The sequence below is a fragment of the Dioscorea cayenensis genome, chromosome 4, assembly GCF_009730915.1.
Source record: "Dioscorea cayenensis subsp. rotundata cultivar TDr96_F1 chromosome 4, TDr96_F1_v2_PseudoChromosome.rev07_lg8_w22 25.fasta, whole genome shotgun sequence".
NCBI classification, from domain to species: domain Eukaryota; kingdom Viridiplantae; phylum Streptophyta; class Magnoliopsida; order Dioscoreales; family Dioscoreaceae; genus Dioscorea; species Dioscorea cayenensis.
In genome coordinates, this window is record NC_052474.1 from 15,684,680 (window position 1) to 15,701,490 (window position 16,811).

At 43.3% G+C, this 16,811-nt stretch overlaps 1 non-coding gene across 1 annotated transcript; it reads right to left on the reverse strand.

Moving 5' to 3' along the window:
- Positions 1–2,847: 2,847 nt before the first annotated feature.
- LOC120259670 lies at positions 2,848–2,954 on the reverse strand. The gene has a single exon (XR_005536227.1). It is a non-coding gene; the product is annotated as a small nucleolar RNA R71 (small nucleolar RNA).
- Positions 2,955–16,811: the final 13,857 nt, after the last annotated feature.

Below are 16,811 nucleotides of genomic sequence, written 5' to 3' on the forward strand. Positions count from 1 at the left end.
CCCGTGCGGTTCTATTCGGAGACAAAGAAGTGTTTTCCCAAGTGCGCATAGGGGCATGTATCTTTCCTTGTGGCTCTCTCCCTTAGAGGCGCACGGGCGTGGGTAATTTCCACATGCCTGTGCAGATGAGAAGAACGTCAAGAAGCGCGAGTTCTTTTTAAAGTCTTGCTATTTTTCTTCATTTTCACACTCCTCATTCATCTGAGAGCACACCTGCATTCTTTCCCGACTTCGTGCTACCCTTTTGGAGTGATTTTCACTTGGTTTTCTAGCCGAATCAAAGTTTTCAAGTTTAACTCATCGGTAAGCCCTAAATTCTTGTTTTTCTTCGTCAATTCTTGATTTTAATCGATGAAATTGGTTAATGTTGCTTCATTTCTACAATTCAAAGAGGATTTCATGCTTTGAACAAAGTAAGAAACAATTAAATGGTGTCTTCTTGGATTTTTGAAGAGCGGCTGTGCGGTTTTCACGCCCTGTGGATCCACACGGGCGTGTGGCAATTACACACGACATTGTGGATTTCTGCAGCATTATTCCTTTGAGCCAATTTGGATGATTTATTTTGTAATTCTTGTATATATAAGATCACGGCTGGTAAACGTCCCAGGGAGCAGTCCCAGAGATAGAACAAACTGAGTTCGCTCTTCCTGATCGTCAGGCTCGTTTTGAGCGTCTGTCAAGACTTTAGTTCAGACGGACTCAATTCCTAGACATGAGCATATTGCGAGACATACAACAGGTAAGAGAGTTAGCGGATGAGGTAGATGACTTGGTGTCGGTTGAAGGATGGAGACGGTTATTGGAGATCAGAGAGCCTCCTATCCGTACACTTATAATCGAGGTGTTATCCTCATTCGAGTTCGACCGTTCTTATGATAGATTTGATAGCGATGATGTTATACACTTCAGAGCACTAGGGGATCACTATAGCATGAGTGTAACACAGTTTTTTATTAGACTGGGTTATACTAGGTGGCATTTATGGACACTGAGGAGCATGCTAAGTTACCGATAGATTATTCGGGCGCCTTGACCCCTCAGAGGGCGTATGGAGTGCTATGCAGTCAGGACCAGTCGACATGACTATCGAGGGGGTTTCTTTATGGATTCATTGCTATGGAGTGCTATGCAGTAGAGGACTTTCCACAAGACCATCGACACGACTATCGAGGGGGTTTCTTTATGGATTCATTGCTTTTACATTGGATTTCTTTGATTGTACTTAGCTCCATGGAGAGCTAAACCCCTAGTGGGTACTTGGGTATATGTGAACCCTAGGATGTATTTGTTTCTTTGAATCTCTTTATTATGCTTTCAATAAATTGATGTTGATTGTGAGTTCCAACCTTGAATGCTTGTTTGTATGAACATTTCCCCGAGAGTGACACTAGGGTTGAGAGTTCTCGTTGGTAACCTTGTGAGTGAGTGACACACCATGAGCGTTAGACACAGCTAGGTTGGAGAGGATTGAGAGGGTTAGTCGAGAGGTACAGGAGTGTCCCCTTTCTCCTCCGTCGTGATAGATTCTACCTCCGTTGCTCGAGTTCTTTGCGGCCATAATAGAGTGAATGGTCTAAGGGATGAACTTCCGCCGGGGCTTAGTTGCGTATGCAACGGAGTGAAGCATTGAGGTGATCTTAGTATCTAGGGCTTAATCATGGTTAGGGACCTTCCACCTGGACCAAAGGGTTATGTCTATAATTAGGAAGAGATTTATCACTTGGAATCCCTAGAGCTCATTGCAACTCTATACGAGTATGAGGTTGATAGGTTATCTAATCTCTCCTCTCGGACATGTATAGAGTTAGGCATAGTTGACCTTAGATTTGGGACTATGTAATTAAGGATTTCCACGACTCACCATTGCATTGATTAGGAAGCATAATAGAGGGTTCTTGCACTTGAAACAATTATCCTAGGCGGAGCATTATCCGAGTACCCCATCTTTATCGATTGCCTTACCCCCTTTCTTTACTTTTGCTCTCTTACTTGTTATTTTTATTGTTGAGAATTGAATCATTGTCACGCTTATCATCATAGATCTTTCACATAGCTTAGAATCGAATTAAGTAGTTTTATTCCCTATTCCCTGTGGATTTGATACCTGCTCACCCGGGATTATTACGTCGACAAACCCGTGCACTTGCGGGATATACGCAAGGGGATCTTGTCAAGTTTTTGGCGCAGTAGCCGGGGAATAGGCGTTTAGAGATACTTTGCACTTTGTTTTCTTAGCTATTTCACTATACATTCTATTTCATATCTTCTTATTCTATCATCGTTCTGATTTCTTTTTCTTTCTTTTTTGTTGCAGCTATAGGTTATGACCCGAGGGAATCACTCAATATTGATTGAAGGGGATCCCGAGCTTGAACGTACACTTAGAAGAAAAGTGAAAGAGCCTGTGCAAGAACAGTCTAATCTAGCTCATTTGGATGCAGAAGAATCTGAAAACATGGCCGAATAGAATGAGCAATGATGAACATTATCCAATTATGCCAGACCTTCAGTGTTTGGAGACAATCGAGTATTGTGCGTCCCCCGATTACAGCTCAGAACTTTGAGTTGATGTCGGCATTCATCCACATGTTGCAGTAGTCTGCACAATTCAATAATTTGGCCGATGAGGATCCAAATAGTCACATAGAGAGCTTTCTCGAGGTGTGTGATATGCTGAAGATAAATGGGGTGACGGATGATGCCATCAAATTGAGAGCCTTCCCATTTTCCCTAAATGGGAGAGCGAAGCAGTGGCTACACTCGTTACCTAGAGCATCAATCACCACGTGGGAGGAGATGGTGGAAGCTTTTCTAGCTCGGTATTTCCCTCCCGGAAAATCAGCAAAGCTTAGGAACGAGATCTCATCCTTTGTTCAGTTGGAATTGGAGTCTCTATTCGAGACATGGGCAAGGTTCAAGGAACTCCTGAGGAAGTGCCCGCAACACGGATTCCCGGAGTGGATGATTGTTCAAACTTTTTATAATGGTTTGAACCCGAGTACAAGGCAACTCTTGGATGCGACAGCAGGAGGTACCTTAGGTAGCAAGACCCCCGATAAGGCCCGTCAGTTGATTGAAGAAATGGGGTTAAACAGCTACCAATGGAATGTTAGGGAGAAGAAAAAGGTGGCCGGTCTCCATGAGATAGATGCGGTAAATTCATTGGCGGCCCAAGTGGAAAATTTGAGTAAGAAGTTAGATCTTCTAACTTCAAATAGAGTGGCGGCCGCGACTAATTGCACTGGGTGTGGTGGAGGACATGCTCCCTCCGATTGCCCAATCTCTATTGGTGATGTTTCTTCGGTGGAGAATGTTGATTTTGTAGGTAATGGGATGAGACCTCAAGGAAGCCCATATAGTAATATCTACATTCAGGGATGGAAGAATCATCCCAATTTCTCATGGAGTAATCAAGGTCCACAAAAGGCCATGGGGCCACCGGGTTTCCAACAACAACAACAAGCCCCTCAAGTGGAAAACAGATTCTCAGGTTTGGAAACCCGAATGACTGACCTAAAGAAACACTTGGCTAGATTTGCGCAATCTGCAAATACTAGGTTTGAATCAGTTGAGGCTACACTTCGCATCCACATTGCCTTTTTGCATAATCTTGAAAATCAAGTGGGGCAAATTGCGAAGTCTCTCTCTGAAAGGCCACATGGAAGCTTGCCGAGCAATACAGAGACCAATCCTAGAGAGCACGTGAAGGCGATCACTTTGAGAAGTGGTCGTGAGGTTGAAGGTAGGCTTCCGAGTGAGAAGTCAAAAGAACACACACCCGAGGTTATAGAGGTAGAAGAGGGAACAAGCGAAGAGAAAGAGGTGGTACCCACACCTTTCAAGCCAAGAATCCCTTATCCCTCTAGATTGAAAAATGAACAAGGGGTTGAACAGTACAAGAAGTTCCTGAGTTTGTTCAAGCAACTCCACATTAATATTCCTTTTGTTGAGGCATTGACAAGGTCCCCTTGCGTATATCCCGCAAGTGCACGGGTTTGTCAAAGTAATAATCCCGGGTGAGCGGGTATCGAATCCACAGGGAGTAGGGAATAAAAATACTTAATTCGATTCTTAGCTATGTAAAAGATCAATGATGATGAGTGTGACAATGATTCAATTCTCAACAGTAAAAGCAACAAGTAAGAGAGCAAAAGTAAAGAAGGGGGTAAGGCAATCGATAAAGATGGGGTACCCTGATAATGCTCCATCTAGGATAATTGTTTCAAGTGCAAGAACCCTCTATTATGCTTCCTAATCAATAAAATGGTGAGTCGTGGAAATCCTTAATTACATAGTCCCAAATCTAAGGTCAACTATGCCTAACTCTATACATGTCCCGGAGGAGAAATCGAAGAATCTCAACACCTCGCACTCGCATAGAGTTGCAATGAGCTCTAGGGATCCCAAGTGATAAATCTCTTTCTAATTATAGACCTAACCCTTTGGTCTAGGTGGAAGGTCCCTAACCACAATTGAGCCGTAGATACTAAGATCACCTCAACGCTTCACTCGGTTGCACGGGCAATTAAGCCCCAACGGAAGTTCATCCCTTAGTCCATTCACTCTATTATGGCCGCAAAGAACTCGAGCAACGGAGGTAGAATCTATCACGTCGGAGGGGAAAAGGGACGCTCCTGTACCTCTCGACTCACCCTCTCAACCCTCTCCAACCTAGCTTTGTCTAACGCTCGTGGTGTGTCACTAACTCACAAGGTTACCAACAAGAACTCTCATCCCTAGTGTCACTCTAGGGGAAATGTTCATACAATCAAGCATTCAAGGTTGGAACTCATGATAAACATCAATTTATTGAAAGCATAATAAAGAAGTTCAATGAAACGAGTACATCCTAGGGTTCACAATCACCCAAGTACCCACTAGGGGTTTAGCTCTCCATAGAGCTAAGTATAATCAAAGAAATAGAATGTAAAAGCAATGAATCCATAAAGAAACCCCCTCGATAGTCGTGTCGATGGTATTGTGGAAAGTCTTCTACTCATCGTCCAAGGATTCCCTCGTCCGGTATAGGATACGCCTCGACGGAAGCTCCCCTACCAACCTTCTTCCTAAGGAATGACGATGTCAGAGCTGTAGAACCTCTCCCAAACCTTGGCCAATACCCCTCGAAACCCTAGCCGAAGCCCTCTCTCAAGTTGCGGAAAAGATGGAGAAACAAATACCAAAATCGGGGCTAAATCGGCTTTAAATAGGGCTGGAATCGGGCGACTACATGGGCGTGGATGCTCCACGCGCCCGTGCGGAATTTCCACACGGGCGTGGATAATTTCCCAGTTCCATACTTTCATCGGGGTAACGCAAACGGGCATACGTTCACGCCATGGATCACTTGCTTCTTCAATGGTGTACACGTTGGTGGAGCTCTTGTTCTATGTGCATAAGTCGGAATGCTCGAATGTAACTGCCTTTGTGCCCCTCCGAATGGATGTGCCCACTCGAATACGAGGAGGTTGCCACACACTCTACCATCTCACACCTGACCTATGTCTTCACGTTTGAACCTTAGCAAGATTTCCTCCAAAGTTGGTGCATTATGATCCACATTGGCCTATTTCCTTCATACTCGGCCTCACAACCCTACCTGCATAAAAGTAACATAAAAACACACATATTAGTGTAAAAACCCGAGAAAAGTAATGCCCAACATAAGGAATGAACGCTTCGCATTCTTATCGCATAAGCACTTATCAGGCATTAGCCCAAATGCCTAAGTATGCGAAGTTCTTGAAAGACTTGTTGACCAGCAAAAGGAAGTTGGAGGAGAGTGCTTCAGTGATTTTAGATGCTTCATGCTCGGGCGGTATTGTAAATGAACATGCCGAACAAGAAGAAATACCCGGGAAGCTTTATCATTCTGTGTAATATTGGCAATCTAGATGAAGAAATGACATTGGCGGACTCAGGGGCAAGTATCAACGTCATGCCATACACCTTCTTTCAAAAGCTAGGCTTGGGCGAGCCTAGGCCTACTCGGATGACTTTGCAACTAGCGGACCGAACAGTGCGATATCCGAGAGGCATCATTGAAGACGTGCTTGTCATGGCGGACAAGTACATTTTTCCGGTTGACTTTGTAGTGCTAGATGTTGATGAGGATGCGGATGTATCCTTGATACTTGGGAGACCGTTCTTGCTGACTTCCAAAGCATTGATTAACATGGATAGCGGAGAGCTCACATTGAGAGTTGGAGATGACAAGCTCACATACCGCCTTGCTGAGGCCATGCGGCATTCTCTCGATTTCAATGATACTTTATATTTTTTACACACTAGTGATGAGATTATTGATTAATACATGCAGGAAATGTTCAATCCGGATCCATATGAAGGTTTATTCGACCAAGAGGAGGGAAATGAAGAAGTAATGATGCTTGGATCGACGGAAGAAGTACCATCTACCCTGGTGAACTTGAAGAAAGTGCTCCGGAAAATGAAGAGGGCTAGTAGATGCCAACGGAAACACTTCAAGGCTGTTGGAGACGTACATGAACCAAAGAAGTTGGACGTATCATTGTTAGTTGGTCCGAAGCCCGATAATACACCCTCTACTCTCAAGAGACTTTGCACATCATGCTTTCAAGCCATGGGTCAGAGGGCAACTTTCATTCTTGAACCCCCGTGACGTAAGACAAGGTACGTCAAGCTTAGTGATGTAAAACAAGCGCTTCTTGGGAGGCAACCCAAGTGTTTACTGTTTTCTTATCTTTTAGTTAGGTTGTTTGCATGAATAACTTGTTAAGTGTTGGTGTCTTGATTTTTAGATGCTTGTGCTGCGATTTTCTTTTGGGCTTTGAGTTTTCATTGTGTGTTTTCATCTGGAATTGGCGAAGTATGGTCGTTTGAGCGCTATTTCATGTTTCTCCTTGGTAAATTTTCCATAATGGAGCAGGCTCTGAGTGTGTAAAAATGTTCAGAAATTTTCTGCAGAGCCTACAGATTTTTCTAAGTCATCCAGAGAAAACACACGGCCGTGTGGAATTTCCATACGCCCATGGAGTTGTACTACGAGCTCATCCAGAGAAGGCACAGGGGCGTGTGGTTGCCCCTGTGAATGACCATGCGACTGCCACACGCCCGTCGATAATTTCCGCACGGGCGTGTGAATTCCTGCATAGTTTGGCAAATTTTCCCGAGAGCACACAAGGGCGTGGACTCGCCCCTGTGGGCAACCTTGTGAACCACACACGGGAGTGGGCAATTTCCACACGCCCGTGCAAAATTTTGCAAAGGAGTTCTCTCCATCCTGAGAAGACACAGGGGCGTGTGGCTACCCCTGTGAGTTGGGCATGTGAATGTCCGCGCCCGTGCGGAATTTCTGCATGGGCGTGTATAACACTTGGTATTTTTCTCGGATGTCCAGAGAAGCCACAGGGGCGTGCAGCTGCTCCTGTGGGTCGAGCGCATGGGCGTGGGTTTTTTCCGCACGCCCGTGGGAGATCGTTCAGAGTCATTGAGAGTTTTTCCCGAGAGCGCCCAGGGGCGTGCACCTGCCCCTGTGAAGCTCGCCTGTGGGGCGCACAGGCGTGGGTAATTTCCACACGCCCGTGTTGATGCACAGAATTCCAAGAGACGCGATTTTTTCTTTAAAAACCTTTTGAATTGTCTCATCCCTCATCTCCAGTCGCCTGTAAACCACCTCTGCCTATTCTCAGAATTTTCGCATTTATTTCATCGGTAACCTTTTATCCTCTTTCCTTCGCCAATTATTGTTCTTCATACACTAAATATCTTTCATTGTGAATTTTCATTTTTACAATGCATGGTCTATGTTTAGAAAGCATCTGGACGCGGTTCTAAGTTGAATTTTTGAGAGTTGTTGTGCACCCGTGCTGGACTTTCATGCCCTGCAGATTAACACGGGCATGGGTAATTTCCACAAGCCCGTGTGGAATTCTACAGTATACTGCTTTTGAGCTTCTTTGATCATTTTCTTCTTTTGTACGACAGATATGGCACCTCGCGTGAAGAAGAACGAAGTTAAGCATCTCAGAGTCACCCCACCCGAGCCACTGCACTTGGATTTCTCAAATCCCTAGCATCAGACTCGATTTGAGAGATTTTTTGCACTCGGTTTTGGTCAGACTTGTTTCATGGATTTGCAAGTGCTGAGAGATATTCAGCGGGGTAATGAGCTGGCTAATGAAATTGATGAGATGCTAGCAGTAGGAAGCTGGAGGAGGCTACTGACGATCAGTGAGCCAGCTTACCGCACATTGACGCTTGAGGTTTTAGCGTCTTTTGAGTTTCGGTTGATGCATCGGAGATTTGACACTACGGATGCTATGCAGTTTCAGGCATTCGGACATCCGTTTTCCATGAGTGTCACTGAGTTTTCAATTCGGACGGGCCTATAGAATATCGCTTATATAGGTACAGTGGAGTATGGATGATTACTGGCGGATTTTCCGGTATCAGTGACTGCACATCATGCGTATAGGATTCTGTGTGGACATGGGGAGTACGAACCGGGGTTGTCGAAGGCCACTAGCCTATCCTGGTCGGGCTATAGGTATTTACACGCAGTTATCAGCAGGTCTGTGTCAGGTCGAGCTGATAACACATCTGTTCTAACCAAGCAGGATTTTTTCTTTTTATACTCCATGGCCCGCAATGTGCCGATTCACTTAGGGTGCATATTAGCATATATTTTGAGGTACCAGGGTCAGTCTGTGAGAGTGGGTTTATTATTTGCTGGCCCCTATATTACCAGGCTCATTTTGGGAATGGGTTTGGGGGATGCTTTACGTGGTGCTGAGAGGATAGTTGCGCCTACCCCTCTTGCATTTAATACGATCAGGATGATGGGGTTGGTACAGAGATATGGGCCAGGGGTCTATATTCTTGCTATAGCTACCCTAGAGACCGCCAGGAGCGAAGCAGTTACTGCGGAGGGTTCCCCGCAGATTCCCAGACCTCCCGCAGCACAGGGTCCTCGAGCTTATGACCGTATTGAGAGGCTTGAGAGCGTTGTGAGAGAGATTCAGATCGAGATGGTGGAGCTCCGCACTATATAGTTAGCTCAGTATACAGATCTTATGGCACGGTTCGACTTTCTACGAGATCTATTGAGATCTAGGCCCTTAGTTCCTCCCAAGACCCCTCATCCCCTCACTCCCCGGCACCGTGGACCCACCATGTGCATCTTCACCAAACAATGCTAGAAGACCCGAGCCCCGAGGGCGACAATCGACATTTGATTTTTTTAGTTTTTCTTTTATGCATTTTTTATTTTTAGATTTGTTCACTCGTAAAGGATTCTCCTTCCGAGTTTATTTTCATTTTGCATCTCGGGTTGTATTCATTGTCTATCTTTTATATATACTCGAGATATTTTGTTTTTATTGAGCTTCACTGAACCCCCTCGTGTATGCGTGTAGATGGTTTTGTCTTCTTGGGAATTGAGACTTAGTCATGGGCACGGCTAAGGTGCTTAGGCACTTAGCCGTGTGAGCTTCACAACCCGTCGGAACACTACCCCCATGGAATTAGCTTCATCAAATGCAACACTAGGAGTTAGGGGAGTATTGTTTTGATTGCTTCTCCCACATTTGCTTTTGAACGATATATATTTTGAATGAGCTTGCATGTGTACATTGGGGACAATGTACAACTTAAGTGTGGGGGGGGAGTTTCATAGTGCACACATTCTTTTTGTTCTTGATTGTTATATGGTCACATAGCCAATGGCGGTTCACCTTAGTTGCAAGGATTGTATTCTTGAGTTTAAGAGAATTTCTAACATTGAATGTTTTCATGCTCTAGTTCTTGCTTGAATTTCTAGGAATTTTTGCCCGATTTACAATTAGTGCACTACTCACTCTTTAAACTCTTTTGGAAAGTCAAGTTTGATGTTAAAGGGACTAGTTATAGTTGTTTCTTGTGTTAAATTCTAAAAAAAATATAAAAAAAAGTTTTATTGTTTATTTGTGCTTGTTGGGTGGAAAGAGCTACCACCTATGAAGTATGATGCTACTCTCATAAGTCGGATACTAGCTATGCCCTAATGAGAGAAAGAGCTATCTCATAGGATGAGTGAAAGCTACCACTCCGGTTGAACGAGCTACCACTTCGAAAGTGTGAAAGCTACCTTAGCGGCCGCTTCGGAGAGGGCTACCTTAGAGGATGTGTGAAGCTACTACCATCTTTGAAATTGCTGTCACCATTGTAGATAAATAAGTACCTTGTACTTAGAACTTTGAGGAGTATACTTTGGGTTGACTTGAGTGAGTTCACACACGTACACGATTTCGGGTTTTGTTTCCTTTTTTATTCAAGTTTTTAGCTAGAGCATTGATTTTTCGTATTTAGTGTTGAAATTCCCCTAATTTGTAGAATGCTCTCTTTGTATATTTTGGTGAACCTAAGGCAAAGCACTTTCAATATTTTCTTCATTGATGCACATAACATTTTAATTTTTCCTTGAGGACAAGCAAAAGTTTAAGTGTGGGGGAGTTTGATAAGTGCTTGTGCGATATGAATGAGAAGCGTTCGTTCCTTATGTGGAGCATTAATTTTCTCAGGTTTTTACACTAATATGTGTGTTTTTATGTTACTTTCGTGCAGGTAGGGTTGTGAGGCCAAGTATGAAGGAAAGAATCCAATGTGGATTACAATGCACCGATTTTGGAGGAAATCTTGCTAAGGTTCAAACGCGATGACATAGGTCGATGTGAGATACTAGAGTGTGTGCCAACCTCCTCGTATTCGAGTTTGGCACATCTATTTGGAGGGGCACAAAGGCAGTCACACTCTAGCATTCCGACTTATGCACATAGAACAATAGCTCCACCAACGTGCCTATCATAGAAGAAGAAAGTGATCCACGACGTGAACGTGTGCCCGTTTGCATTACTCCGATAAAAGTATGGATTCGGGAAGCTATTCGAGACTGGATCAGTAAAGCGTGGCAATCGTAGTGAGTACTGTAGCAACACTGTTCATAGCCGGCCGACAAAACAGAAGTTTAGAGAATCCACACGGGCGTGTGGAAATTATCCATGCCCGTGTGGAAATTCCGCACGGGCGCGTGAAGCATCCACGCTCGTGTAGTCGCCCGACTCCAGTCCTATTTAAAGCTGAATCAGCCCCGATTTTAGTATTCTTTTCTCCATCTTTTCCCCAACTTGAGAGAGGGCTTCAGCTATGGTTTTGAGGGGTATTGGCCAAGGTTTTACAGAGGTTCTATGGCTCCGACATCGTCATTTCTGAGGAAGAAGGTTAGCAGGGGAGCTTCCGTCGAGGCGTATGCTATACCGGACGAGGGAATCCTTGGACAATGAGTAGAGGACTTTCCACAAGACCATCGACATGACTATCGAGGGGGCTTCTTTATGGATTCATTGCTTTTACATTCTATTTCTTTGATTGTACTTAGCTCCATGGAGAGCTAAACCCCTAGTGGGCACTTGGGTATATGCGAACCCTAGGATGTATTCGTTTCTTTGAATCTCTTTATTATGCTTTCAATAAATTGATGTTGATTGTGAGTTTCAACCTTGAATGCTTGTTTGTATGAACATTTCCCCTAGAGTGACACTAGGGTTGAGAGTTCTCGTTGGTAACCTTGTGAGTGAGTGACACACCACGAGCGTTAGACACAACTAGGTTGGAGAGGGTTGAGAGGGTGAGTTGACACGTCCAAATATGCGTGCGTAAACCGCAAGTGCACGGGTGTCGAAGTAATAAGTACCCGGTGAGTCGGGTAGTCGAATCCACAGGGAACGGAAGTACTAGTAATAACCACTTCTCAATTATCTAGTCGGAATCAATGAATATAATGAAGTGAACTAAATGCAAGCAAAGCAAACAAGTATGCAAGAAATAAAGTAGAAGATGTCTCAATCACTAAGGATGAGGTATTCGGGCAATGATCCCCCTAAGATCTTCTTTAAAGCTCAAGATTCACTAAATGCTCTAGAATCGAGTCTAATGAGTCGAGGTAGTCCAACGATAACCAATCCTTGTCTCCAAGCAAAAAGGCACTAGTCCCCTACAAGGTCCCGTGGAGAAATCGACCAATCTCAACACTTCACACCCCATATGACCGCAATATGCTCTAAGAAAACCTAAGAGTGAAACCGATTCCTAAATGTAGATCCAACCCTAATTCCCGGCGAAGGATCCTAACCCCCTACAAGGTCCCAGCGGAGAAATCGAGCAATCTCACGCCTCACACCAAATATGGTTGCAAAGAGAATATGGAATACGGAGATAGGGAAACACTCAATCGAAATGGAAAGGGGACACTCCTCCATCTCAAGGCTCACCCTCTCAACCCTCTTTAATCTTGGAAATCTAACTCAAATGGAGATCTCTCACATTAAAGTATTAAATCATGCAATGTAAATCAACCACAAGGATTAACAACACTAGCAAGCAATTAAATCACAAGATTAAAAACTCAAGACAACTCGGATTAACTAGAAACATTAAGAGAATCAATCCAAAAAAATATAAATCTTAGGGTTCACATGCCCAAATACCCACTAGGGTTTAGCCCTCCATGGGCCTAGTTACAAAAACAATAATGAATACAATGAGAAAGCAATAAAACCCATAGAGAAAAACCCCCTCGAATTGCTGGATTGGCCTTGATTGGTAGTTCTACGCCTTGAAGGATTCCTCTCCGAAGCTAGGTTGCCAATGGCTCCCCAAAATGCTATGACGTCGAAGGAATCTATCAAAGTTGGTGAAGAACTCCCTATCAATCGGCGAAGACCTTCTCCTCAAACCCTAGCCGCCTTTCTCTCAATGTCTATGCTCAAAGCTCCGCAAAAAGTCCCTTTAGAATCGGCCAAAAGGTGTATTTATAGCCTCACAACGCGTCTGTCACGTGCCCCCACGCGCACGCTGGGTCGCAGGAATTTCGACGCCGTCGCTGGAATTTCACGCAGGGCGCGTGAACAAAGAATTTCGCTACATGAATTTCTGCTACACGATGATAAACATTCTCCTCTTAAGGCCACACGATCGGGCATCACGATCATATGGTAGGCTATACTGGCTTTTTCCTTCATCAATGCATCTTGAAAGGTCTTGAGATCTTTTACAAAGAGGAGGAATGTGGAGACATGGCTGCCTTTTGTGCCCTTCCATTAATAACTTGGCTTGCAAAAAAACTATGGAAGTTGGCACACATCTCCTCATACACGAACTCCTCTTGTGTCTTCCAACTTGATTTGTACAAGAACTCCCAATATTATGCCATGATAGCCTATCTTCGCTCCCGTTTGAAATCCCAATGCCTTCACAACCTATATGCATAAAAGAACACCCAATACACGAAATGAGACATAAACCGCATAAAATATGATGCTCAATGTATGTAAAACATGCATAAAAACATGTTCACTCAAGCACTTATCATGAGTCGAGAGGTACAGGAGAGCCCCCTTTCCCCTCCGACATGATAGATTCTACCTCCGTTCCTCGAGTTCTTTGTGGCCATAATAAAGTGAATGGTCTAAGGGATGAACTTCCGTAGGGGCTTAGTTGCGCGTGCAACGGAGTGAAGCGTTGAGGTAATCTAAGTATCTAGGGCTTAATCGTGGTTAGGGACCTTCCACTTGAACCAAAGGGTTAGGTCTATAATTAGGAAGAGATTTATCACTTGGAATCTCTAGAGCTAATTGCAACTCTATACAAGTGCGAGGTTGAGAGGTTATCTAATCTCTCCTCCCGGACATGTATAGAGTTAGGCATAGTGGACCTTAGATTTGGGACTATGTAATTAAAGATTTCCACGACTCACCATTGCATTGATTAGGAAGCAAAATAGAGGGTTCTTGCACTTGAAACAATTATCCTAGGCGGAGCATTATCCGAGTACCCCATCTTTATCGATTGCCTTACCCCTTTCTTTACTTTTGCTCTCTTACTTATTGTTTTTATTGTTGAGAATTGAATCATTGTCACACTTATCATCATTGATCTTTCACATAGCTAAGAATTGAATTAAGTACCTATTCCCTGTGGATTCGATTCCCCTGGGATTATTACTTCCACAAACCCGTGCACTTGCGGGATATACGCAAGGGATCTTGTTAGCAACCACGAACTCCTCATGCTCCGCCAGCATCACCATCACCATCTCCACCGTCACTCTTTGATCTAGCACCAGAATCAACAGTAGAGCAGAGACATGATGACACCGATACTTGACTTTCTTTTTCATTTCTTTACTTCTGCATTTTATTTTGGACTTGTATACTCAGAAAGGACTTTCCCTCTGATTTTATTTTCATTTTTCTGTCTCAAGTTGTATTCATTGCCTTATCTTATATATATACTCGATTTGTTTTAGTTTTATTGAGCTTTACAGGACCCCCTCATGTATGTGTGCAGATAGTCTTGACAGTATTGGAATTGAGAACTAGTCATTGACACGGCCAATGTGGGTCGTGTGTGCCTCACAACCCGTTGGAACTTTACTCCCAAAGATTTATCTCCATCAAACGCAACACTTAGAATTAGAGGAGTATTGTTTCAATTGCCACTCTCACATCTATGCTTGATTGCTTTATTTTCTATTGTGCTTGTATGGTACATTAGGGACAATGTAGAACTTAAGTGTGGGTGAGAGTTTCCATAGTGCACATATCTTTTATATTAGTTTGATTGTTATACATACTCACATAACCAATTGCAGTTCACCTTAGTTGTAATGATTGTATTCTTGAGTTTAGGAGAGTTTTTAACATTGAATGTTCTCATGCTCTAGTTTTTACATGAATTTCTACGAATTTTTGCCTGATTAACACTTGTTACACTACTTCCTCTTCAAACTCTTTTGGAAACTCAAGTTTGATGTTAAAGGGACTAGTTATAGTTGTTTCTTTTGTTAATTTAAAAAAAACAAAACAAAAATAGTTTCATTGTTTAGGTGTGCTTGTTCGGTGGAAAGAGCTACCACCTATGAAGTATGAAGCTACTCTCATAAGTCAGATACTAATTATGCCCTAATGAGAGAAAGAGCTATCTCATGGGATGAGTGAAAGCTACCACCTCGGTAGAAGGAGCTACCACCTCGAAAGTGTCAAAGCCACCTTAGAGGCCACTTTGGAAAGGGCTACCTTCGAGGATGTGTGAAGCTACTACCATCTTTTCAAATTTTCATTACTTTTTTTAGATAAATAAGTCCCTTTTACTTAGAACTTTTAGGAGTATACCTTGGGCTAACTTGAGTGAGTTTACACACACTTACACGATTTCGGATTTGCTATCCTTTTTTAATCAAATTTTTAGCGAGAGCATTGATTTTTCGTATTTAATGTTGAAACTTCCCTTACTTGTAGAATGCTTTCTTTGTATGCTTTGGTGAACCTAAGGCCAAGCACTTCCAATATTTCCTTCATTTATGCCTTAATGTTTTAATTTTTGCTTGAGGGCAAGCAAAAGCTTAAGTGTAAGAGAGTTTCATAAGTGCTTGTGTGATAAGAATGCGAAATGTTCTTTCCTTATGATGAGCATTACTTTTATCAGGTGTTAGTACTAATATATGTGCATTTATGTTACTTTCATGCATATAGGGTTGTGAAGCCGAATATTAGAGAAAGAAGCCAATGTAGATCAGGAATGCACCATTTGGAGGAAATCTTGTGAAGGATCAAACGCGAAGACATAAGCGGGTTCAAGATGTGAGAATGTGTGCCACCCTCCTCGTATTCAAGTTAGCATGATGATCAAACACTGTAGCAATCTACTTGAGCAGGTACTGTTCTTAGCAGGCCGAAAAAGAGAATTCTAGAGAATCTGCAGAGCGTGTGGATATTATACATGCCTGTGTAGAAATTTCACACGGGTTGTGTGGAAAATCCACACGGGCGTGTGGATGCAAGACTCCAGCCCGATTTCAGCCCCGATTTCAGCATTCTTTTCTCCATCTTTACCTCAACTTGAGAAAGGACGGTGACTAGGGTTTAGAGAGGTATCTTTTCCCCAACTCTATGGCTCTGACATCGCGCTCCGTTTGGAAGAATGTTAGTGGGAGATCTTTCATCGGCACCGATTTGGCGAGGTGTATCCTAGGCCGGGCAAAGGATGCCTTGGACGAGTAGAGGCTTCTCCATAAGACCATCGTCATTACTATCGAGGGGGTTTTCTATAGATTACTTGCTTTTACATTCGATTTCATTGATTGTAACTAGCTCCATAGAGAGCTAAACCCCCTAGTGGGTACTTGGATTTGTGAACCCTAGGATGTATTTGTTTCATTAAACCTTGTTATTATGCTTTCATTAATTGATGTTTTGTTTGAGTTTTAATCTTGATTGCTTGATTGATTGAATGCTCCCTTAGAGTGACACTAGGGTTGAGAGTTCACCTTGGTAACCCTTGTGAGTGAGTGACACACCACGAGATTTAGACAAAGCTAGATTGGAGAGGGTTGAGTGGCTGAGTCGAGAGGTAGCGGAGCGTCCCCTTTCCCCTCCAGTGTGATTTATCCTATCTCCATTTCCTTGAGTTCTTTGCAGTCATAGTAGAGTAAATGGGCTAAGGGATGACCTTCCGCTGGGGCTTAGTTGTAGAGGCGACGGAGTGAAGAGTTGATGTGATTTTAGCACCTAGGTCTTAATTATGACTAGGTACATTCCGCCTGCACCAAAAAGTTAGGTCTACATATAGGAACAGGATTTATCACTTGGAATCCCTAGAACTCATTGCAATTCTATATGAGCAAGAGGTTGAGAGATTATTCAATTTCTCCTCCGGGACATGTATAGAGTTACGCATGGTTGACCTTAGATTTGGGACCATGTATTGAAGGATCTCCACAACTTATTAATGTATTA